Source organism: Maniola jurtina, chromosome 10 (genome assembly GCF_905333055.1).
Source record: "Maniola jurtina chromosome 10, ilManJurt1.1, whole genome shotgun sequence".
In the NCBI taxonomy this organism is placed as follows: domain Eukaryota; kingdom Metazoa; phylum Arthropoda; class Insecta; order Lepidoptera; family Nymphalidae; genus Maniola; species Maniola jurtina.
This window is the reverse complement of record NC_060038.1, coordinates 12386832-12411380: the sequence shown is the minus strand read 5'-3', so window position 1 is coordinate 12411380 and position 24549 is coordinate 12386832. Positions and strand designations below refer to the sequence as shown.

Sequence of the window (24549 nt, the reverse complement as noted above, 5' to 3'; positions counted from 1 at the left end):
AGATGCCATAATAAATTAAGATAAATAACAGTAGGTATATATTTTCGAAAAAAAAATATTGCCATATAAATGCAATAGCGCTTTTTCAAAAAGACCTATTTGATATAAACAAGCATGCTAAAGACTCGCTTAAAATTACTTCAGAAAAACGAAGAAAATATGTTAATCTTCTACATTTTGATGTTTTCTATAGGTGCTAATATTATAAAGAAGCAAAGTTTGTATGTATGTTTGTAGGAGGTATTCTCTGGATCTACCGAACCAATTTTGAACTCTCTTTAACTAATAGAAAGCTACATTATTCCTGAGTGGCATAGGCTATATTTGATTTCCAAAGAAATTAGAGATCCCTACGAAAATTGTAATAAACTACCCGTAAGAAGCCGGGGTGGGTCGCTAGTACTAAATAAAAGAAGTGTTTGTGTAAAACAAAAAACAAGTTTTTATGTATGGTAGTATTAAAATTTTAAGTTGTTGATATAAAATTCATATTCTATCCTTTTCTAGCAAAATTAAAAAGAAAGGGATGCAGATACTCTTCTTTACATCTGATTCGTTTTGTGCTGGCTGGATGTAGGTTGGTGTAAATGCTGGTTATTCACCCTAACTATAGTATCATCTACGGTGTATATGACCGCACGACAACCCCTGTAGAAGTGGGTGGAGCAGACCCATCGCTTCTTGATGTTGAGCCCGTGGTTGGTTTTCTTGTTGTAAAACGTGTAGCCTCCTAAACTGATCATTGTTCTACCTCTCTGCGAACTGACGAAGGTAGCTGTAAAAAATTAAATCTCATAAATAACTAACTGACCCGGCTTCGCACGAGAGTAATTTTTGAAAATCTGTAAATACCACCCGTATTTCCAAAAATCCTGAAACACGTACCTAACAACTTCTTCATATTTACCCGAATGATCTAATACCTATTTTCATAGATCTAACTTGAAAATGACTTGTTCGAAAGTTGTTGTTGCTCGCACGATAGTTAATTTTGAAAATCGGTAAGAGGGTGGTATTTCCAAAAATCCTGAAACATGTGCCTACTTCTTCTTATTTACCTGAATGCCTAAATAACAATTTTCATAGATATAACTTGAAAATGTCTTGAATAACTTTACATACGCGGTACACCCCTTAGGGGGTGAAAATTTTAAGAATCCTTCCGTGGGCGTATAGGAATTAAAAGAAACCTACTGTCGAAATTTCAGTTTCTAACGACGGGACGAAGGGTGGGACCACGACTCATGCAAATGAGTCGAAATATCGGCAAATAAAAAAATCTAATTAATTTTGGTGTGTATCTACCCTTTATCTAAAATATGAAACAAAAAAAAAACTACTTTTTACTTTTTATTATCATTTAAAATGGCTGAGACAATGAAGATTAACAGAGCTCTCTCCGTCACTTACTCCATACAATCGTAGTTCCCATTTCATTTGAATATTAAGCAACCAAAGTCCATGAAATTTTGCAGACATAGTCTAGAAACTAATATCTGTGTCTGTGGTGTTTTAGATTTTTCTAAAAATATGTAGTTTTAAAATTACAGGGGCTCAAAGATTTGTATTTTTCTTTAAAAAAAGGCCCAACTTTGTGCTCGTTTTTCTAGACAACGAAGCAATTTAATGAAATTTGGAAAAACCACAGACCTAGAAAATTTAATGAATATTATGTAGTAAAAAAATTATCGTTATATATTTTATATTGTTATAATTATGTGGGAACTACGAAAACCAGAAATTACACCCAGAAATCTTGAAAATTTCGTGCTGTCTCGATTTGTGCAAGCGGGGTGGTGAAGTGCGGGGGACGACACGTGAAACTGACAGAAACTGACAGTCTAAACACACGGGCCACATTTAGACTGCACCCAACTCCAAACTTGTCGATAGGTCTAACTAAATACACTGGTACATTTCAACTTGCGTTAGACGTATGCGTTACCTACTCAGACGTTGCCTGTAGATAAAAATATGTCTCATGTTTGCTGGCAATAGCGCATGCATCAAACCCTGCAAGTTGCAACTCTCTTGCAACCTATTCCTCACACAATACGCACAGCTTTAATATTATAATTTTTGACAATGTATACTATATGTAATGCCATATCACAGGTCACTCTCTGATTTATTGCTAACAATTTACTTCCAAATGCAAAGAAATCTAAGTGTGTTGAATTCACACTGCCCAATACCAGGACCTTAAATGACATAAATTCATTGATAAATAATCATATGTTGAAAATAAAGGAGAACCCCGTGTTTCTCGGTATAATGTTAGATGCAAAGCTTCTATGGAACACCCACATATCAACACTTGATGGTAAAGTCAGCTCTGCTGCTTACACTGTTAGAAAAATTCGACAGGTACTGACGTGGAAACTGCAAAAATTGTATATTTTGCTTATTTTCACTGTATTATGTCTTACGGACTCTTGCTATGAGATAAAGCGGTAGATATTGAGAAAAAAATGTATTACAGAAAAGGACAGGACGTGCAATTTATAATTTAAAACCGCGCGCTGCCATACAATAAAAATATAAGGAAATAAGTACCTTATCTATTATCTTATAGTAGCTTCTAAATATATTTACAACTAGCTAATGCCCGCAGCTTCGCTCGCGTGGATTTAGGTTTTTAAAAATCCCGATCCTTTCATTTCCCAGAACAAAAGTTGCCTCCCCGTAATAGCCCGTCCCCGGGATGCAACTTGTTTCTGTATCACGTAAGAATATTTAAACGGATGATCCTTTTCAAATCCCGAGGGATCACCAGGATTTAGGAATGCAATTTCTTACAGCATCAGGGTTGAGGTCAACGACAAAGTGTTTACTTGGTATAGATACCTTCAATATCAATTAATAATCGACACTTTTTAAATCCCATTAGCTTTAGTAGTCAGGTCCCCTGCAACATCAGGGTTGAGGAGTTGGAATCCAAATTTTTTATTGAACAATGTCGCAAACTTTCTTTATCGATTAAAAAAACTACCCAAAATTACGCAGTTAGGTTACCTGCCAAATTTCATGGTTTTGAGTCAACGGGAAGTACCCTAGAGGTTTTCTTGACACACACGACAGACAGAGAGATAGACAACAAAGTGATCCTATAAGAGTTCCGTTTTTCATTTTGAGGTACGAAACCCTAGAAAACGTAGGATCGGCATTCCGAACCAGTGGTAAATTTTTCTGACCATCCAAAAACACTTTGAAGTTTACCTAAAAGTTTACAGGAATAAAAATTTATCATTGTATTCCATTCCATTTCATTCTATTCCATTCTGTTCAAAGATAAATAGATAATAAAAATATTTGTCACCGAAACAATAATTTACGATACATCAACCAATATCAATTTAACTGATGACAATCTGACTATTACCAAAGTGAACGACTACTATAATATCTATTATATACGACTAACATAATATGTATTATAAATTGTGTGCCGTTTGCATTCTCACTAGGTTCTCATTAAGTTTGTTTTATTTGGTTAAACTTTCTGGCATTTATATTGTTATGACGTTTAGTTGGCAAATAGACTCTTTATTGGCTGAAACTCTAAAATTCAGCCAATCACAACAAAGAAAATATTGTAATAATGATTGATGCAGCTTTCTGTAATTGAAAACAAAATATTTGACATTAACTTGAATGTGACAGTGTTTTCCGAATAGGGTTGCCAGAGGCCCCGTATTTTACTGGTTACCCCGTATTTCAGGATACAGAAACCTGTAATTATGAATATAAAATACGGGGCAAATAAAACTAAATATTTTTAGGGTTCCGTAACTCAAAAGCAAAAAAGAACTCTTATAGGATCACTTCGTTGTCTGTCAGTCTTTCCGTCTGTCCGTCTGTCCATTTGTCCTTCTATCCGTCTGTCATGTGTTCATGAACAAATATTAGTATTTTCAATTTTCAAAGTAAGATAACTACATATATCAAGTGGGTTATCATATGAAAGGGCTTTACCTGTTCATTCTAAAACAGATTTTTATTTATTTTTATGCATATTTTTTTAATGCATAACAGTTTTTGATTTCTCGAGTAAAATGTCGGAAAAAATACCCGAATACGGAACCCTCGGTGCGTGGGTCTGACTCGCACTTGGCCGGTTTTTTACAAATTCAGCAGGAGCTGGCTGGCGAAATCCAACACTGACGTTATGTCCAGTAGAAAGAATATTTTCCTTTTGCGGCAATGCGTAGCCGAAACCCACTCGATATTGATCATGGTCGTAGCCAAGGCGGCGGGGCTTGGTTTGAGGATGTAAGCCTTTTTTTATACAAGTTAGCCCGTGACTTTAATCTTTTCTAGTGGTAAGTGATGATGCAGTCTAATTTCTTGGCCGTTAGGGCCATACTAACCATATAACTAGCCATGACCGAAGCCTCCCACCAGACCAGAAATTTCGAAATGGCGACTGCGCCTGGGAAGCCGTCAAAAACCTAAGCCTAAAATAATACTTACACTATTTCTTGCATTTGCTTGCCAATTTTTTTTTGGAAATATGTATATCAAACATTTCGCGCTCACTTCACTCGCGCTTTGAATTTCTATTACTTGGTGTAAACCCCGCAATTTCGTTTGCATGAATTTAGATTTTTAAAAATTCCGTGGGGGATTTTCCGGGCTAAAAAGCCGCCTAAAAAAATGTCTGGGATGCAAGTTACCTCTGAATAGTAAGTACCAAAATTTTGGTAAAGAAGATGGGCCGTGAAAGGGTAACAAATAGATAGGCAAATAGATATACTGTCGTATTCGTAATATTAGTATGGATAGGAAGCTTTAAAAATAAAATCTTGCTATGGCTACACTCGTTTCCCTTTCACTTTAATTTTTTCTGTATTGAACCAAAAACACTTACGCTCACTGCGCTCGCGCTTTTTTATTGTTGTATTTTATCTCACTGTCAAATTGAAAGGCGAAATTCCACTAACCAGGTAATTAGCCCATAAAGTTGAGCGAATGTTTTTTTCCTCGTGACAGGATTCAGTTCCGGCCCTGATAAAACCTCTCCCGCAATCGATTCCTGGCTACGGCCATAGTATTGATACTGTGAAGGTGGAATTACAAATCAAATGTAATTTTACGTTAAAATGAAAAGATTGTATGCATGAAATGTATAACATTTTGCTTTACAAAACTAAGAGTTTTTAAAAGCTATTTAAATAAATAAATCTTTTATTTAAAACCACATTGCAAACACAGTTCACCAATCAAGACACGGCAACATACAGAGAAAAAATACAAAACTTACAAATAAACTGAAATATCTAAATAGGCTTTCCATGCATTTCAGAGATAACCACCGCCTATATATATATTCTTCAAATACTTCAAAATTTCAAATTTCTTCAAATCTAAACCCCGTATTTTTGATGGTGGTAGCCTGTAAATCAAAAAGAGCCAGGTGGCAACCCTACTTCGACCTAGACAGAATGAAAAATTGTTTTCATTACTCGGTATGCCTACTGCCATAGTGTGACAGAAAGTGTGACGGTAGTTGTGACCTCTGATTGGCCGACTCTCTTTCACTATTTGCTAAAATTGATGATTGCAACAACAATTTTTTCTTTTTTGTAATCGAAAACAGAACACGGACGTCAAACAGGTTGACTAATTGCAATCATTTCTGACCGGCTAACATTGTTCCGCTAGTGGCTCAAACTCACTGTCGCAGCAAAAACATGGTAAATTCAGCCAATCACAGCAATTTGAAATTTGGTTATCACAAATGTACCGATCTAGAAACCGAGAATGCACGAACCAGGGCAGATAGAGATGAGAACAATAATATCATACGTAGGAAATCGACGGGGGATCGTTGGCAAGGATAGCCTTAAAATGCTGTCTTACGGTCGAAGTTTTTGTAAGAATCGCAAATGGAATAGTGACGTCATACGACCCCATATCTTCGTATTTCTTGCTCTTATGGTCAAAAGACGCCTTAAAATAAATAAATAATCCATGGGCTGCCTTAATTCACTACAAGCCGGTGCTACACATACTTATTATAATAGTGCAAAGTACGACCAGGTATCTACCAGATATTAAGATGTAATGAAAAAACGGGCGTATAAAAAACGCTAGTCTGTAACCACTCTAAATCACTTGGCGGCACATTTTTAGCCTATTGTTCATTTCATTTCATTCACCTGCGTTCTGTGTTGGCGCTATCTAGTCCCAAATAAACGAATATTTATTTATTTATTTATTTGTGCCTAATCGACACTGCCCGTCGTATCGTTATCTATAACCGGATGGCTATGGTTGTTCTCTAAAAGTATCAGCTGATCTTCAAGAGTTTGTAACCTTGCTTTGCACTTGTATTTCACACGGTTGCAACACCCCCACCTCAGCTTGGCGCTAGGTCTCCTTTTATCCTTGATATGCCGAAATTTGTACCCATCTATACATATCAGAGTGTTACCCCGTCTTGACGTGACGAATTTCACTGAAATCAATTAAAAATAAAATTAATCAATCTATAACGTTTCGATAAGTTTTTTTTTTAATAAAAATACTAGCCAGGTTTATAATGCTGACTAATATCCCCCTTTCCCCTCCAATCAAGCGTAAAACTAGTCTAGCACTAGTAGAATTGGTACGACAATAGTGCAACAGGTGGGGTTTGAACCGGCGACCTTTCGGATTTCAGTCCGCTCCTTTAGCCGTTGAGCTATCGAGGCTCTTTCTACATAGTTACAGAGTAACATTGTTGAAAAGAATCATACAAATAACGTTGCTAAGTTACTTAACGACAGATTGCAGACAGGATTAATTTATACCAATGATACACATTACACGTCACAAATACTTTGCAAGTGCAAAAACGAGTGAAGTGGGCTCTACACTCGCGGCGCGAACGAACGCGAAAGCCCGCGACAACTGCGAATCACGAGTGTAGATGTTGTTCACGCCTTCGCGTTCGCGCTTCGCGCCTTTCCCCAATCAGTGTCGGTTTTGGTCCGCGACAAAGGGTTTCGTCCATAGTCAGGAACAATATTGTGAAGAATTGCGAGTGTGAAAGGGACACAGTTCACGCGTGGATCGCGGCATACATTCACGGCGTGAAATAACGGCGCGACTTCACGTGCGAGTGTAGAGCCGGCTTAAGAATTTCTAACAGTCCAAACTTCTGGTATTAAAGTGAAGTAAAGTAAAGTATTTGACTTGCACTGATATTAGATATATTTAATTGTTACATTTTAATACACCGGTGTTCTACATTTAAAACTAATAGAAATATTATTTACTTATTAATAAAATTACCAAATAATTTTAGAATAGTAAAGAAAATGAGTTGAATACTCTTTTATGAATGATATTTATATGTATTTTAGGAATTGCTCAAGTCAAGCACATACCTAGTAGAATTATAATAATATCTCTGAAAACTATATTTTTCTACTGTACTTATCTTCTAAATTTGGAATCAGTGTTAAGTTTTCCTACTTTAATAAAATAAATAAATAAAATAAAATAATTTTAATGTAAAGCTTATACCTAGTATTTATTTACAAAGTGGGACATTCATCGAAATGTAAAATGGGAATAGGGTAAGCTTGGCTTATTAATACCTATTGGTTTTAACACAACATCACTGTGCCGGGACTCTAAGAACAGTTTTAGATTAGCGTCTTTTCGCGCACAAACACTTTTTTAGGGTTCCGTACATCAAAATGAAAAACGGGAACCCTTATAGGATCACTTTGTTGTCTGTGCGTCTGTCGTGTCTGTGAAGAAAAACTATAGAGTACTTTCCGTTGACTTTACCTAGAATCATGAAATTTGGCAGGTAGGTAAGTCTTATAGCACAAGTAAAGAAAAAAATCCAAAAACCGTGAATTTGTGGTTAAATTTTGTCACACACATATCTCGTACGAGCGCAGACGCGTTAGTATACGAGCAGTTTATTCGTCGGAATCCATACAGTCCTTCTGACAGTCCACTGCTAAGTTTGCACCTCGTTGGAATGCGGCACCTCTCCCACTTCCCCGCTCACCTCCCCGCGGCCGCGTTGTCGCGTCAGTACGGTTCGCATACCGCACCTAAACGTCAGTGTGACGTAATCGACGCGAGGTACAAACTTAGCTTGATTGAGTAGACGAAACGAGTGTGAAAAGCGCATAAAAAACGCTAGTCTGAAACCGACCTGAATCACTTGGGCGGCAAATTTAGAACCAGTGTGCCTAATCAACACAGTCCGTCGCATCGTCCTCCACAGCAGGATGGTTATGGTTGTTCTCAAACAGTATTATCTTATCTTTAAGAGTTTGTAACCTTGCTTTACACTTGTATTGACGGTTGCAACACCCCCATCTCATCTTGGCGCCAGGTCTTCTTCTATCCTTGATATGCCGAAATCTGTACCCACCTATACTTAAAAGAGTGTTACCCCGTCTGGACGTGAGGAATTTCACTGAAATCACAATAACTCTTAGACTCAAATCTATAGAGTGTACTTTAACTTTGCTCAGACTTAAGACACTGTTAAAACGAGACAGCGTTATACCGGTGGCATAAATCTGTCTCGTTTTAACTAAAACTTTAGTCTAAGCAAAGTCAAAGTGTGCTCTATAGATTTCAACCTTAGACTGAGACTATAGAGCGTACTTTTACTTTCTCTCTGTCTCGTTTTAACAGTGTATTAAGCCAGAGTGTCGAAGTGCTTCCTATAGGTCTCAGCCTTTGTTACCTTAACTATTATTAAAAAACTACAAAGGGTTAATTAGAAGATAGGATCTTCGGCAGGCGATTCCATTAATCATAAGTACTGATGGATCACTTGACTTGTGTAAGAAGAAACATACTTAGACAGTTTTTTCAAACATTAACATGAATAAATTTAACCAAAAATCCGGCTTTAATAGCAGATCAGTACCTACATTAAACTTGTCGTTGACATTTTGACAGAAGTTAACAGAAGAAATAAACTTTTACAAGTACTTTTGAATCGTCAAATGCATCTTCCATGCATAGATAGATATATAGATAGAAGTCTTTATTGCACACAAAAACACATGTAAAGGAACACAACACAGAAAGAAGAAAACAGAAAAAACCATTGTGTGCAAAGGCGGCCTTATTACTTAGAGCAATCTCTACCAGAACTAAAGTTCTACTAAATAAATTAAACTACTAACTAAACTAAACTTTACTACTGTACTAACTGTGTGTGTACTTGAACTGTGTGTTGTGAAACTAAAGTTAGAGGAATAAGAATACACAATTTCCGTAGTATTTTGTAATCTAAATAATAAATTAATGACTAAATCAATACTAATTAGGTATTTAAAAATTATTTCTTTTCATGATTATGCTCATTAAAAATAGCAACTATTCTGTTATCAACAATGTGTAGGCAAGCTCTACAATACTTGTTCTGAGTACAACACCACCTTTTCTTGGTCGATTTGTAGTATCCTGGTTTTAGATAGAAAGTGTGTTCCCCAACTTTTATGTTCGTATTACCTTTTTTCGTCTTTATGAGGGTGACTGAAAAACCAAGAAAAAGATAAACCTATTATTATTAACATTTCATACAAAATTATACTAGTACAATGATGTCATACTTAAGAGGGCTGTCTCCGTCACTCGTTTCATACAATCGTAGTTCCAATTTTATTTGAATATTAAACAACCAAAGTCCATGAAATTTTACAGACATATTCTAGAAACTAATATCTATGTCTGTGGTTTTCCAGATTTCTGTTAAAATATTCGGTTTCAAAGTTACGCGGTCTTAAAAATTTTGATACAAATCATTGAGCCCCTGTAATTTTAAAACTACATATTTTTAGAAAAATCTAAAACACCACAGACACAGATATTAGTTTCTAGAATTTGTCTGCAAAATTTCATGGACTTTGGTTGCTTAATATTCAAATGAAATTGGAACTACCATTGTATGAAACGAGTGACGGAGAGAGCCCTGTTAAGAACATATTGTTTACAAATCACGTTTAGGTAATATATGAATATTATCTATGTTTATAATGTGTACATTATGGTATGGTTTATGACTAATTTTTCGAAAATCTGATCTTAATATACAATTTTTATCGGAAAATATATTTTTTGTTTTACATCTTCTAATATTCATTATTATTTGTTAAACATTATTTGAGTACTATATTCCCTACTTCATTTAAATTATGTCAATTAAGAAACTGAATACTTAACTGTTCTTTCTTTAATTACTTTATTTTAAAAAATATATTTTTCAATATTTGTATCTAACAATAAGGTTCTGTAAGATTTTATGGTGGCAATGGTAACAGTAAAATTGTAAAGAACATGCAATTTTATTCGTAGTTGAGATCAATTTAAAACTATAATAACAAAGTTTTTGTAAGACTTATATTTTACTAGCTGACGCCCACGACTTCGTCCGCGTGGATTTAGGGTTTTCGAAATCCCGTGGGAACTCTTTGATTTCCGGGATAAAAAGTAGCCTATGTGCTAATCCAGGATATATCTCGAAGAAATTCGGAATGGATCTATCTCCATTCCGAATTTCAGCCAAATCCGTCCAGAGGTTTTTGCGTGAAGGAGTAACAAACATACACACACACACACACACACACACACACACACACACATACAAACGTTCGCTTTTATAATATTAGTGTGATTAGAACTTATGCTATGAAAATTATTTTATTATTACACTACCTTAAAATTACCATAACATTTATAGTAACAGTTTCTTTCAGGTACTTCACCAGGTATACAAGAAAACTATCTTACTATTCTCCGTCCAACCATTTATTTTACTCTCTTATTTCATAATTATTGACAGGAAACCATAGAAAAAAATGGAAACGCCTTGGTATGTCTCTGGTCTTTGAAAAGATCAACCGCCGAGTTTCTTGCTGGTTCTTCTCGGTGAGAAAGGCATTCCGAACCAGAGGTAGATGCTTTTGACGATTCAAAAGTACTTGTAAAAGTCTAATTGATTAAAATCATTTTGAATTTTGAATTTTTGAATTTTATATTATACAAGTGTAAATTAAAAATTTATAACACCCCCGACGATCCAAAGTATCTGAGTTTTCCAAAACATCATTTTTCAAATAAATAATTATGTATTTAGGCAACGTCCATCTTGACAGCTTGACATTTGTCAATTGACATAATATTATGAACCTAACGGTTATGTAACCTTCTTTTATACAAGAAAACTAGAAAAGAGCTGATAACTCTTAAACGGCTGCACCAATTTTTTTGGATTATAGCTAAGAACACTTTCGATCAAGCCACCTTTCAAACAAAAAAAACTAAATTAAAATCGGTTCATTCGTTTAGGCGCTACGATGCCACAGACAGATACACAGATACACAGATACACAGACACACAGATACACAGATACACAGACACACAGATACACAGATACACACGTCAAACTTATAACACCCCTCTTTTTGGGTCGGGGGTTAAAAACAGTACAAAGTGGAAAAAAAAGATACTTAAAATATATCAATGTGTCAAATCGATTAAAACATCATCATAAATAAAGCCGATTGTTATAAGAAATCGAATCGGTGACGCATCATTAACTCAAGCTCTCAAAAGTACAAAGAAATAGATGGTTGGACGGATTATACTTATTAAAATTCAACACTAATAAAAACTAATGATTATGCTTATTATTTATATTGACGATTTCGTTGTCAATCGTATATATGCAGGCCTTGCATCCCCTGAAGACGTGTGTGGCGCAAATCCACCGTGCTTTAAACTTGCTCAAACATGTTCTTCGACTGAAGACGTACCCATCAGCTCTGATCATTACCCGCCCGGTGCGTTTTGATTCGATAAACTCGCACACAACTGTAAAAATATAAAACAAAGGTTAAGAGCTTGTTAAAAGGAGTTTTCTTGTAGCGTACTCCATAAGAACGTAGATTGGCTCTCCTTTGAATACAAGCCAATCAAACTCAATGAAATTTTGTAAATACATTCAATAACTAATACTTATATGTCTGTCGTTTTCCAGACTTCCGTTAGAATATTCAGTTTCAAAGTTTCACGTTTAAACCCGTTTAACTTTAAAACTAGACTGAAAAAATGAGTTTAGACTAGACATAACAATATTTATACTAATTATTGTCTTTGTCTTTATAATCTTATTAAAAAATAAAATTTTACACAATAATTTTTTTTCAAATTGATGGTATTAGTAAAATTTAAAATGTTTTTACGATAGTGATACGTTTAACTTAATATGTATTCATCGACTCGCTGAACAATAAAATCATTAACTTAGTTAATGTTTATTTAACAAAAAAAAACAATGTGTACAATTTTTAAATAGTCTGGTCAAAGTGCCGCCGACAATAATAGGTATGTAATGAGATGTCAGTAATATATAGATAATATTTTTTAAATTCCAAGATAGTTTTGCGCTTGACGAAAATCATGCTTAACAAGTGTAAATTTAAAATTTATAACAGCCCCGACAAGTGAAGGTTACAGTAACTAGAAAAGAGCTGATAACTTTTAAACGGCTGAACCGATTTTTTTTGGATTATAGCTAAGAGCACTCTCGATCAAGCCACCTTTCAAAAAAAAAACTAAATTAAAATCGGTTCATTAGTTTAGGAGCCACGATGCCACAGACAGATGGATACACAGATACACACGTCAAACTTGTAACATCCCTCTTTTTGGGTCGGGGGTTAATAAAAAGCAATGATAATGTCATGTAATGTTGGAGCGTGCTTGCCTAGTAGACGCCTATTCAGTATTCACTCTTTTCAAATGAAAGTAGGTAGAATGTGTGTGGTTGTAGGTGGGTGGTTGTGGTTATTATTAATCTTCAGTATGGTGCCCTCGTAAGTATGTACAATAGCCCGACATAGCTTGTAGTTATGTGTTGAGCACTTCCATATGATTTTGTTGCTGACTGACACTGTTTTAATACAAAATGTAAAGCCATCTATGCTCAAAAGTTTTGTGCCGCGACGGGATGTCACATACTTTACTGTAAAAAAAAAACCTGTTAGTAAATTTGAATAATCAAACAAAATTTTACAAACAATAGTAAAATTAAAATCGCGATTATAAATTGTAAAAATCTTAGTAAATCCATTTAACAATTTTAAAATGTTTTTTTACGATAGCGATACGTACTTACAACTTAATAATTATATCAAGTTATAAGTACGTATTGGTTAATATAAATACGTATTTAATAATTTTATTTAATTTTATTAATTTTGATGTGGTGAAAAATAAAATTATACACGTGTGTATCTTATTTTATTTATATTTTATGTTACAAAAATCTCTCTATTGGTTCTTATTTGAATATAAAGCATTCAAAATAGATGAAATTTTGTGGGCAAGTTCTAAAACTAATATCTGTGGTTTGGCAGATTTCCCTGAAAATATCTAATTTTAAACATAATAAACTTAGGTTAGAGGGTAGATCAAGAAAATTTGCAGCTCTACGTGACATCGCTGTCAGCAAAACTGGTTGCAGTGATCCGTAAGTACACACACACATACATAGGTACACAGTAGGTCCTATACAGGTTGCTGCAAAAATATTTTTTTAGTTTCCGTTTGTATTTTGTCTCGTTAATTAGGGTTCCGTATCTCAAAAAGAAAAAAGGGACCCTTGTAGGATCACTTTGTTGTCTGTCGGTCCGTCTGTCGTGTCTGTCAAGATAACCTATAGGGTACTTCCCGTTGACATAGAATCATGAAATTTGGCAGGTACGTAGGTCTTACAGCATAAGTAAAGGAAAAAACCCCAAAACCGTTAATTTGTGGTTGCATCCCAAAAAAATTAAAATGTGTAAAAATTTATTTTTTAAGTCGGTCATTAGCATGCAGTGCTTTACATAAAAGTGAACGGAACACTTCGTGAGCGAATTCGACTCGCACTTAATTTTTAAGGGTTACCAAAAGATGCATATATTCGTATCTCCGGTAGCGGATGATTATGTTTATTAGCAATCTTAATTATGTTTCCCAATTGAGTATGGACACGAGCATTGCAATTCTTGCGCATGGAGCATGTCCATATGGTGTTACTTTTTTAATTCTAAATGTAAACCCATCTACGCTCAAGAGCTGATTGCCGTGACGCGATGTTACAAATATTGCAATAAAAATAATAACAAAGCATCAAAAAAAAAAATAGGAAACACGTTTAAAAATCCATTATGTCTATTTACCAGAAAATTGTGAAATGACACTTGAAATTTACGCTTTTAAAACTTTACAAAATGTAAAATTAAACGTAATTTTTTATACCTTAAATTAAATACAATTTTTTTAAAAAAATACTAAAAGATGTATAATAATTTACACAATTATCATTGTAAAAACTATTTCTACCTCTATTGATAATATTAATCAAGCAAAGTTGATGAAATTTTGTAGATACGTTCTAAAATTGATGTTTGAAAGTTTTGAAATTTCACGGCTTTAAAAATTTGTATGTAAATTCTTTTTAGTAAAGTAATTTTGAAACTCCTAACCTACTTATTCCAGCGCCTAGGGCGCTATGTAAATAGCGCCCTAGGCTAGGCAATAGGCAATAGGGCATGTCATTGATTTTGATTGGTTATCATTCAAATGAGAGCCAAACTATAATTTTTTGGAGCACGCTACGAATAAGTTCGTCTTAATACTAAGCCTGACTTTCTTTTTCTGTCAATTGTTGTGTTCATTTCTTATTTTGACAACTTCATCATCAACGGTAGGCACAAGTACACGGCAATTCTTGTGGTTGTGAGTCGAACAAATCAGCGCAACTTTCTTTTTCTGTCAATGGTTGTGTTCATTTCTTATTTTGACAACTTCATCATCAACGGTAGGCACAAGTACACGGCAATTCTTGTGGCTGTGAGTCGAACAAATCAGCGCAACTTTCTTTTTCTGTCAATGGTTGTGTTCATTTCTTATTTTGACAACTTCATCGTCAATGGTATGCACAAGTGCGTGGCAACTCTTGTGGCTGTGAGTCGAACAAATGAGCGCAACTTTCTTTTTCTGTCAATGGTTGTGTTCATTTCTTATTTTGACAACTTCATCGTCAATAGTGTGCACAAGTGCGTGGCAACCCTTGTGGTTGTGAGTCGAACAAATCCATCTAGTTTTAAGCCCGGACACACTATGTCCTCGCACGCAAAATGTAAAGCCGTTTATATACAGAAGTTGTTTTCCTCGTCGTGATGTAACATATTTTACTGGAACAAAGATTACCATACTTCCATACTAATATTATAAATGCGAAAGTATATCGCTTTGTCTGTCTACTAGCTTTTCACGGCCCATCCAATTAATTTAAACGACAAGGGCAGAGACAAATTGCATCCTGGGGAAGGATATAAGCTACTTTTCGTTCCGGAAAATCAAATGATTACTGCGTGGCAACCCCTGTTGTTATGTGTTGGATAAATTCGCCTGGTTTTAAGCCCAGATACACTGAGGCCCTGCATGCAAAATGAATAAAATATTACATTTCCACAGATTACCCATACGAATAAGGATTATAATTTCAAGAACTCAATACAAAGCTTGGCTTTTTTCTGTCAGTGGTTGTGTTCATTTCTTATTTTGACAACTGTGTCGTTAACGGTATGCACAAGTGCGTGGCAACCCCTGTTGTTGTGTGTTGAACAAATCCATCTGGTTTTAAGTCCGGCCACACTGCGGCCTCGCACGCAAAATGTAAAGCCGTTTATATACAGAAGTTGTTTTCCTCGTTGTGATGTAACATATTTTACTGAAACAAGAATTGCCAATTTTTATAACACTAAATCAAAGATATTATAAAATTCCAGGCAAAGCTTATTGAGATACGTCCTTCATCCATTATGAGCAGTCTCACAGACAGCATATAGGTAGATGCCATCGTTAGGATCTTCAGAGATGATGTGAATACAAAGGGCATTTGGTGGGGAGGTCCGAAATACGATTAAAGGGTAAAAAAATGAAAATGTTTGTGGAAATAAATAAATTGAAAAGAATTTTAGAAAATATAAGAAAGACAACGTTTTTTACTGTAGAGGAATTTGTACAATTATTATCAAAAATTCTGATCCGTATATCTACATATTATACTGAAATCAACGAATACATAATAAAAAGAATGTGGCCGAAAAGTCGCCGAAAGTTCGGCGAGGTTCAAATCCCAACTGATAAAAAATGATATGAGCGCTCTAAAGTTAAGAGAATTTTATTAACTAAATTATAACTAATCATAATAAAGAGCCGTTTTAAAATTAAAATTAATTCAAATGGCAAGCATAAAACTTACGCTGTAATATTTATTCTTATAAACACTGTTATAATAATTAGAAAGAAGAACCATAGATCGTAAAGATCAAACTTTTCTAAATCAAAGAAAATCATTCGTCTGTTCTATATTAGGTGGTTATGATCATTTCTAAGTTTGACAATTTCATCACCAATTGTATGAACGAGCGCATGACATCCCTTGGTATTATGAGTTGAACACAGCCATCTTGTTTTATACCCTGACGAGTCGCGAGCGCGAACACAAAACGTATAACCATTTACGCTTAGAAGTCTTTTGCCACGACGCGAAGTCAGGTATTTAAGTTTCACTGAAACAAATATTACCAAGTAATAGTTGTATTACTAATATAATAATAAGATATTTAAGGACACAACTGCCTTGCCGTTTTTTTTTTTAATAAGTTTGTAGCCAGTGTCAGAATGATGTAAGCATTTTGACCATACGCCATACATTCAAATCTATTCAGACATTAAGAAGATATGGTAGAATAAAAAAACTTACAGAGCTACATGCGTACATACTTACACCCTAGAAATATTACACAGCTTTTTTTTTGGTAAGTAATTAGTGTAAAATAAAAGATATTTATTATTAAATAGTTATGTTTAACTGAGAAATAAACCACCGTTTTGATCAAATCGAATCAAATCATATTTGTTTTGTCAAACTGTACTACTAAGATGATTTCGTAGTAAAAAATACTTTTGTCAAATTGACAAGGAATGATGGTCGAAAGGGATGTAAGGCCTCATTTACACGAGAGATTTTTTTAACGTTCAATAAAAAAAAAGCGTCCAAATAGAACAGATGTACTGAAGAAGACTGTTTTTCTAGGTTAAGAACCTGCGCAAGTAAGTAGTTCAACAAAAGCATCCTACTTATTCAGCATTCTAGTTTTCAAAATTGAGATCATCGCGATGATAGCCAACCACTCCAAAAAGAAGGCAAAGATTTTGGCGACTGAAAACCCCAAATATAAAAAAATCTGAATCTTCAAAGAGATCAATTTAATAAGGTAAAAAATTGACAATAGAAATAAAATGAAATAAGAAACCGAATTTAGTTTGTTATTATGTATATACCAGACCTAATGTACTTATAAAAGCGGTGAAAGCATAGTGGTTAAGATGTCAGCTTTCTGTTCGGGAAGGCTAGGAGTTCGATTCCGGGCAAGCACCTCTAACTTTTCGGAGTTACGAGTTATCGTGAGGAAACCTGCATGCCTGAGAGTTTTCCATAACGCTCTAAAGGTGTGTAGAGTCTCACCAATCCGCACCGGGCCAGCGTGGCAGACTATGGCCTTAAGGTCTTCTAATTCTAAGAGGAGATGCTCACTAGTGAGCTGGCGATGGTGGGTTGGGTTGAAAAAATTTCATCATCATTAAAGAGTTGCAGTCCAGCAGCCTGTACACGTCCACAGCTGGGCATAGGTCTTTCAAGATTGCGCTATCTCTACTTAATTATAATTGGCGAACTTAAAAATCATAACTTAAATTTTGTCCTGTCTATGGTTATGATCATTTCTAAGTTTAATAATTTCATCGTCGAATGTATGAGCCAGTGCATGACAACCCTTGGTGTTATGCGTTGAACAAATCCATCTAGTCTTGAGTCCGGATACGCTCTGAGCACAAAATGTGTAGCCGTTAATGCTCAAAAGTTGCTTTCCACGACGCGATGTCACATATTTTACTGAAAAAAAAAGAGTCGTTTAACAAACAATTTAAGAAAAACTTTTATTTACAAATACAGAAGGTGACGGTAAATTTTCTTTAATTAATTCGAGTAAAATGACTTACTATTACAAACAATTTAATTCATACATAAGTGTTGTGGAATTAACTTTACATTTTTATAATAATAATTTTCATAAAACAATTTTCTAATATATTAATATTTACAAACCATAAAAATGCATTTTATCTAGATAAAAATCCCAATTATTTTATTTAGATTAGTTTCAATTCGAAGCCATGGTTATGTTCATTTCTAATTTTAACAATTTGACCGAGGACTGTGTGTACAAGCGCTTTGCACCCCTTCGAATTATGTGTTGAACAAATCCATCTAATTTTATCTCCCTTAGTCGTTTTAGCATAAAAGGTAAAACCATGTATGCATAGAAGCCGTTTGCCACGAACTGATGTCACATATTTCACTGTAAAAAATTGTTAAGTTAATAATTTAAAGTGTAACGCTTTATGCAACCCTGGTAAAGAGCCGCATATGAAGCATATTCGAAGATATCAACAGGTGCGTAAACTCCGCGCTAGTATTTATGTAGTCTTTGTCGCTACGCGTTTGTGCCATATAATATCAATATTTAACACTTCCAATATTTGTAAAATAAATATTGTAAAATATTGTAAATATTGTAAATTCCAATATTTATAAAATTGTAAAATAAGAACGTTTAATATTTACCGGAAAAATATATGAAATTAAAAAAGTTTTAATTTATATTTGCTTTTAGTATTTAAATGAGCAAAATCTTATTAAAAAGACCTTAGCTTAAATACAATACTCAAATATCTTATTAAAGGTACCTAGTAATATTAAATGACAATATTTTCCATTTTATTCGACCGTAAATTAAAATAAGAAACAATATTACATCTCAGGATAAATCAATCTAGGCGGAAATAAATATTTTATTTATGGTTCAGGCATATGGTTATGATAATTTCTAAGTTTAACAATCTCTCCGTCGACGGTATGAACAAGCGCCTTGCACCCCTGTAATGGTGGGTTGAAGAACTCTATCTAGTTTGGCTCCCACTACAACTTTAGAGTAAAACGTAAAACCATCTATGCTCAAAAGTATGTTGCCGCGAATTGATCTCACATATTTTACTGAAAGAAGTAAAATTGATTGTAATGTGGAGACAATACTCAACTAACTTTATTTTACAAAACTTGTAAAATAGTGAAACGGTATCGGTAATACCGTAACAAACGGAGCATAAAAAGCAATCTCTCATTTTTTAATTGATTGTATATATAACACTTTCTATTCACTTTAAAATATTAAATAATAATAATTATTGTAAAATTAAGAATGAACAAGAACATTTACAAAAAAGCAACATTACAAAATTAACAATTTTAATTTACATTTATTTGTTTTTAGTACTTACTTGGACAACATTTTTTAAGAGCACCTTAGTTTCAATACAATACTCGAAACTCTTACTATAGGTACGTAGTGACATTAATTGACGACATTTTCCATTTCATTCCACCATAAATTATAGTAAGATCTCAGGATAAAAGAGCCTTGGCTCTTAAAGAAATTATTTTTTATGTTTCAGGTATATGGTTATGATAATTTTTAAGTTTAACAATCACTCCGTCGATGGTATGTGCAATCGCATTACACCCCTTGTTAGAATGGGTTGAGCAACTCCATCTAATTTTGGATCCCAATACAACTTTAGCATAAAACGTAAAACCATTTACGCTCAAAAGCATGTTGCCGCGAACTGATCTCACATATTTTACTGAAAGAAGGGAATTTATTGTAATGTTGACAAAATAATCAAAATTTTTTATTGGGTCTTCGTAAATATAGCACTTAATTTTTTGTAAAATTTCAAATAATTATTGTAAAATTAAAAATGTTGAGTATTTAAAACGAAAAGCAAGTTACAAAATCAACAATTTTAATTTACCTACAATTGATTTTCAACATTTAGTTAAAAGCACCTCAGTTCACCTACAATACTCAAAAATCTTATTAAACACAAACAACATTTTCTATTTTATTCAACCATAAATTACAATAAGAATCTCACAAATAACCTTGGCAGAAAATATTTTTTTATTATTCAGGCATATGGTTATGATCATTTCTAAGTTTAACAATCTCGCCGTTGATAGTGTGAGCAAGCGCCCTGCACCCCTTGGTATGATGGGTTGAACAACCCCATCTGGTTTTGGATCCCACTACAACTTTAGAATAAAACGTAAAACCATCGATGCTCAAAAGTGTATTGCCGCGAATTGATCTCACATATTTTACTGTAAAAAGGAAAATTTACTTTAATGTTGAGTAAATACTCATTTACTTACTTTAGTTTACAAAACCTGTAAAGTAATGAAACGACATCAATAATTCATAAGTAATAAGAATGTTTTAAATATGCGTATGTCATACCAAAATCAATTGACAATCAAAATTAGTAATCTTTTACTATACCTAATAATAATTTCATTTTTTTATACAATGTTCTCGTATTTTTAACAAAACTACAAGTAGTTGAAATGAAGATTAGTAGGTAATTTTTACTGATAAGAATTCCCATGAAAATTACAATGCTTTAATTTACTTTCCATATTTCAAATTTGAAGTATTAATTTATTACCATGAAATCTGTAGAATACGTCTTGCTATGGTTATTGTTAAACTTTACAAAAAGGTTTCCATTTACCGTGGCTTAGCTCGTCTCATAGCAGATCTCTTCTTTTTTCTTCATAATCCGCACTTAGACGTTGACCGCTCCACATCTGCTGCCCGCCGGACCACTCCAGCCAGCCGAGTTCAGTCCAGAATCCCAGGTGGCTGTCCAGGTCAGCAAGGACTTTAAGGGCTACTGCTGGAGAGCCAAAGCTTGGTTTGGATGAGATAAGTAGTCGTATCCGAGCAGTATCTTAGTCTCATCTACGAGTTGCTTAGCAGTTGTCGTTAACGTATAAACTTTTTTCTACACAACCGCCCAAAGAAAGGAGTTTAATCTTTTCAGGGTTCGTATATGTTTGTTTCTATAGTCCACCTTAACTTCTAAATGTCTGAACAAATTTAGATGTATAGTGTATCGTTAGAATCCTTACACCATCTTGAGTGACATGGCTTTTGGGTAAAAATTCAAATTTTCCAAAAAAGTAATAATATGGCGGCTATAATATAAGGCGTATGGCGCCATTTTCAAATTCATTTTTGGCAGGGCAGTCATGTTTTTTTATTTATTTGTTTAATAACGACTCGTTTCTGTCAGTGATTGTGGTAATTTCTAAGTGTCACAATTTCATCGTCTATAGTATGCACTAGTGCGAGACATCCTCTGTTGTTGTGTGTTGAACAAAGCCATCTAGTTTTGCACCCCGACACGGTTTGGGCATAAAACGTAAAACCATCTACGCTTAAAAGTTTCTTACCGCGCTGCGACCTCACATATTTTACTGGAAGAAGGAAAATATTTTTTTATTTCTTGTTTTATTAATTTACAGAAAAGTAATTATTTTAAAAAAAAGCTGTGATAGCCTAGTGGTTAGAACGTCCGCCTCCTAATCGGAGGTCGGAGGTTCGATCCCGGGCACGCACCACTAACTTTTCAGTTGTGTGCGTTTTAAGCAATTAAATTTCACTTGCTTTAACGGTAAATTACTGATTTATTTTGCTGTACTTTCTGATGATTAAAAATGTTTTGTTGAAAACCAGGTAGAAAAAAAACAACTGATAAGTGGTTAACATATCGTTTTATTTTCCGTCAGTGATTGTGGTTATTCCTAACTTTCACAATTTCGTTGTCTATGGTATGAACAAGTGCGAGACATCCTCTGGTACTGTGTGTTGAACAAAGCCATCTAGTTTTAAGCCCCGTTACGGTTTGAGCATAAAACGTAAAACCATCTACGCTTAAAAGTTTCTTGCCGCGTTGCGATCTCACATATTTTACTGGAAGAAATATTTTTCATATTATTTTTTTAAATTTTATTTATTGACAAAAACACATGGAAATCAATACTATATATACTTATATCCCAGTTTCTTGCTGGTTCTTCTCGGTATATCCAGAACCAGTGCATTTGACGATTATAAAGTACTTGTAAAAATTTATTTAAAAAAAGTCTATGATGATTATTGTATGAAGTAGAAATAAAATTGTTATTAGAAACAAAACTACTGATATAATATGAACGATGATAATTATGGAAAATAAAAGTACTGATACAATGTGAATGATGATATTATGAATTTTATTTTCTTTTTCTGTCAGTGGCAGTGGTCATTTCTAAGTTTCACAATTTTATCGTCTACGGTATGCACGACTGCGAGGCACCCTTTGTTGTTGTGTGTTGAACAAAGCCATCTAGTTTTATTTCCCGTCACAGCCCGACAGTAAAACGTGAACCCATCTACGCTTAAAAGTTTTTTGCCACGCTGCGATGTCACATATTTTACTGGAAGAAAGATAATGATTTTTACATTTAGTTTATTAACCCCAAAAAGAGGGGTGTTATAAGTTTGACGTGTGTAGCTGTGTATCTGAATATAGCATCGTAGCTCCTAAACTAAAGAATCGATTTTAATTTAGTTTTTTTTTGTTTGAAAGGTGGCTTGATCGAGAGTGTTCTTAGCTATAATCCAAGAAAATTGGTTCAACCGTTTGAAAGTTATCAGCTCTTTTCTAGTTACTGTAACCTTCACTTGTCGGGGGTGTTATAAATTTTTAATTTACACTTCTTACATTTTATTAAAAAAAGGTGAATAACTAATAATAACTTTTGCTGCAGCAACGATTTTTTTATTATAAATAATCATTTTTAAAAAGTCCAGTTGGAAAAAAACTAATGATAAATTGATTATTTTGAAATTATTGATACGAAGTTTAACCTTCTGTTTCTGTCAGTGATTGTGGTGGTTTCTAAGTTTCACAATTTCGTTGTCTATGGTATGTACAAGTGCGAGACATCCTCTGTTGTTGTGTGTTGAACAAAGCCATCTAGTTTTTAACCCCGATACGGTCTGAGCACAAAACGTAAATCCGTCAATACTCAAAAGGCGTTTTCCGCGGCGTGACGTCACATATTTTACTGCAACAAAGAATTACTATTTACACATTATGTATTGTATAATGAGGACATTATATTTTTACTTATTTTTTTTGTAAATTATAAAATCGTTATTGTAAACATACTCCTACATCTTAAAATTGGATATTTATTATTTACTTAACGTTTTAAAATTCACAGAAAAATGATACTTACTTAGAAATTGTAAAGCATTGTGCATAAATTATTATTTCGTTATGAATAAAAATACATTATACATTAAAACAGTTTTTTATTTAAAGTTCCTATTGCTTATAAAATCTTAAGGCAAATCCCATGCTGCAAGACGGGCAAGACTGTCTGTCCCGTTTCAGTGTTCAGTTTTCCCGTGTTTCAGTTGAAACTTAACAGGGCTCTCTCCGTCACTCGTTTCATACAATCGTAGTTCCAATTTCATTTGAATATTAAGCAACCAAAGTCCATGAAATTTTGCAGACATATTCTACAAACTAATATCTGTAAAATTACAGGGGCTCAAAGATTTGTATGAAAATTTTTAAGACCGCGTAACTTAAACCGAATATTTTAACAGAAATCTGGAAAACCACAAACATAGATATTAGTTTCTAGAATATGTCTGCAAAATTTCATGGACTTTGGTTGCTTAATATTCAAATGAATTGGAAGTACGATTGTATGAAACGAGTGACGGATAGAGCCCTCTTAAGTCTAAGCAAAATCAAAGTGCGCTCTATAGATTTCAACCTAGGAGGACAGGCGAAATCAAACGAGTCGCAGGGCAAGATCGTGGCGTGTGGAAGCCCCTACAAGATACCTATTTCTAGGAATGGACGTCTATTGGTTGATGACGATGATGATGATGATCGGGCCCAGTGATTGTGGTCATTCCTAAGTTTAACAACCTCGTCGTCAATGGTATACGCATGCGCGTGGCACCTCTTGGCTTTGTGTGTCGAACAGATCCATCTAGTTTTGCCTCCTGACACGATTTGAGCACAAAACGTGAAACCGTCTATGCTCAAAAGCTGTTTCCCACGACGCGATGTCACATATTTTACTGAAAGGAAGATCCAATATCTATATATGCTATAGTGCAAATCTAAAACGCCCAGGCAATTCTCGGAATGCCGTGAGCGCCAAATAAGCAATACGAAACATTCGGTTCCTGGATCACGGATTTAATTTCATTAGCCACTGCCAAGCCACTGCCTTCAATTTACCAATTTCGACTATGGATATGTATTTGAAATTGTATGTATTTGGGCTTTGAATTAATAAAGTATTTTTATGTTTTTGTCAGTAAAATATCCCACTTTTATCACGTACATATTAATAATTTTAGTATGATATAAGCTATAGCCTAGTTCTTAGGCAAAACAGGAACATGCACCTATACAGTGGCACATAAATTCGATTAAGTCCGTCCGTTGAATTAAGTCCGGTTGGGAATCCTCGTAGCTTTTTTTTA

General features: G+C 34.2%; 1 protein-coding gene and 2 long non-coding RNA genes across 4 annotated transcripts in view; 1 reads left to right on the top strand and 2 right to left on the bottom strand.

Moving 5' to 3' along the window:
• Positions 1 to 24549, bottom strand: part of LOC123868946 (protein tramtrack, beta isoform-like) — a 451090-nt gene that overhangs the window by 4435 nt on the left and 422106 nt on the right. The window lies entirely within an intron of this gene.
• On the top strand, positions 1411 to 13365 carry LOC123868986. Its single transcript, XR_006796786.1, has 3 exons — positions 1411 to 1457; positions 8883 to 8886; positions 13342 to 13365. It is a non-coding gene; the product is annotated as an uncharacterized LOC123868986 (long non-coding RNA).
• Positions 1482 to 12043, bottom strand: LOC123868977. The gene is made up of 3 exons (XR_006796777.1): positions 11981 to 12043; positions 4470 to 4474; positions 1482 to 1496 (listed from the first exon to the last, which is right to left on the bottom strand). It is a non-coding gene; the product is annotated as an uncharacterized LOC123868977 (long non-coding RNA).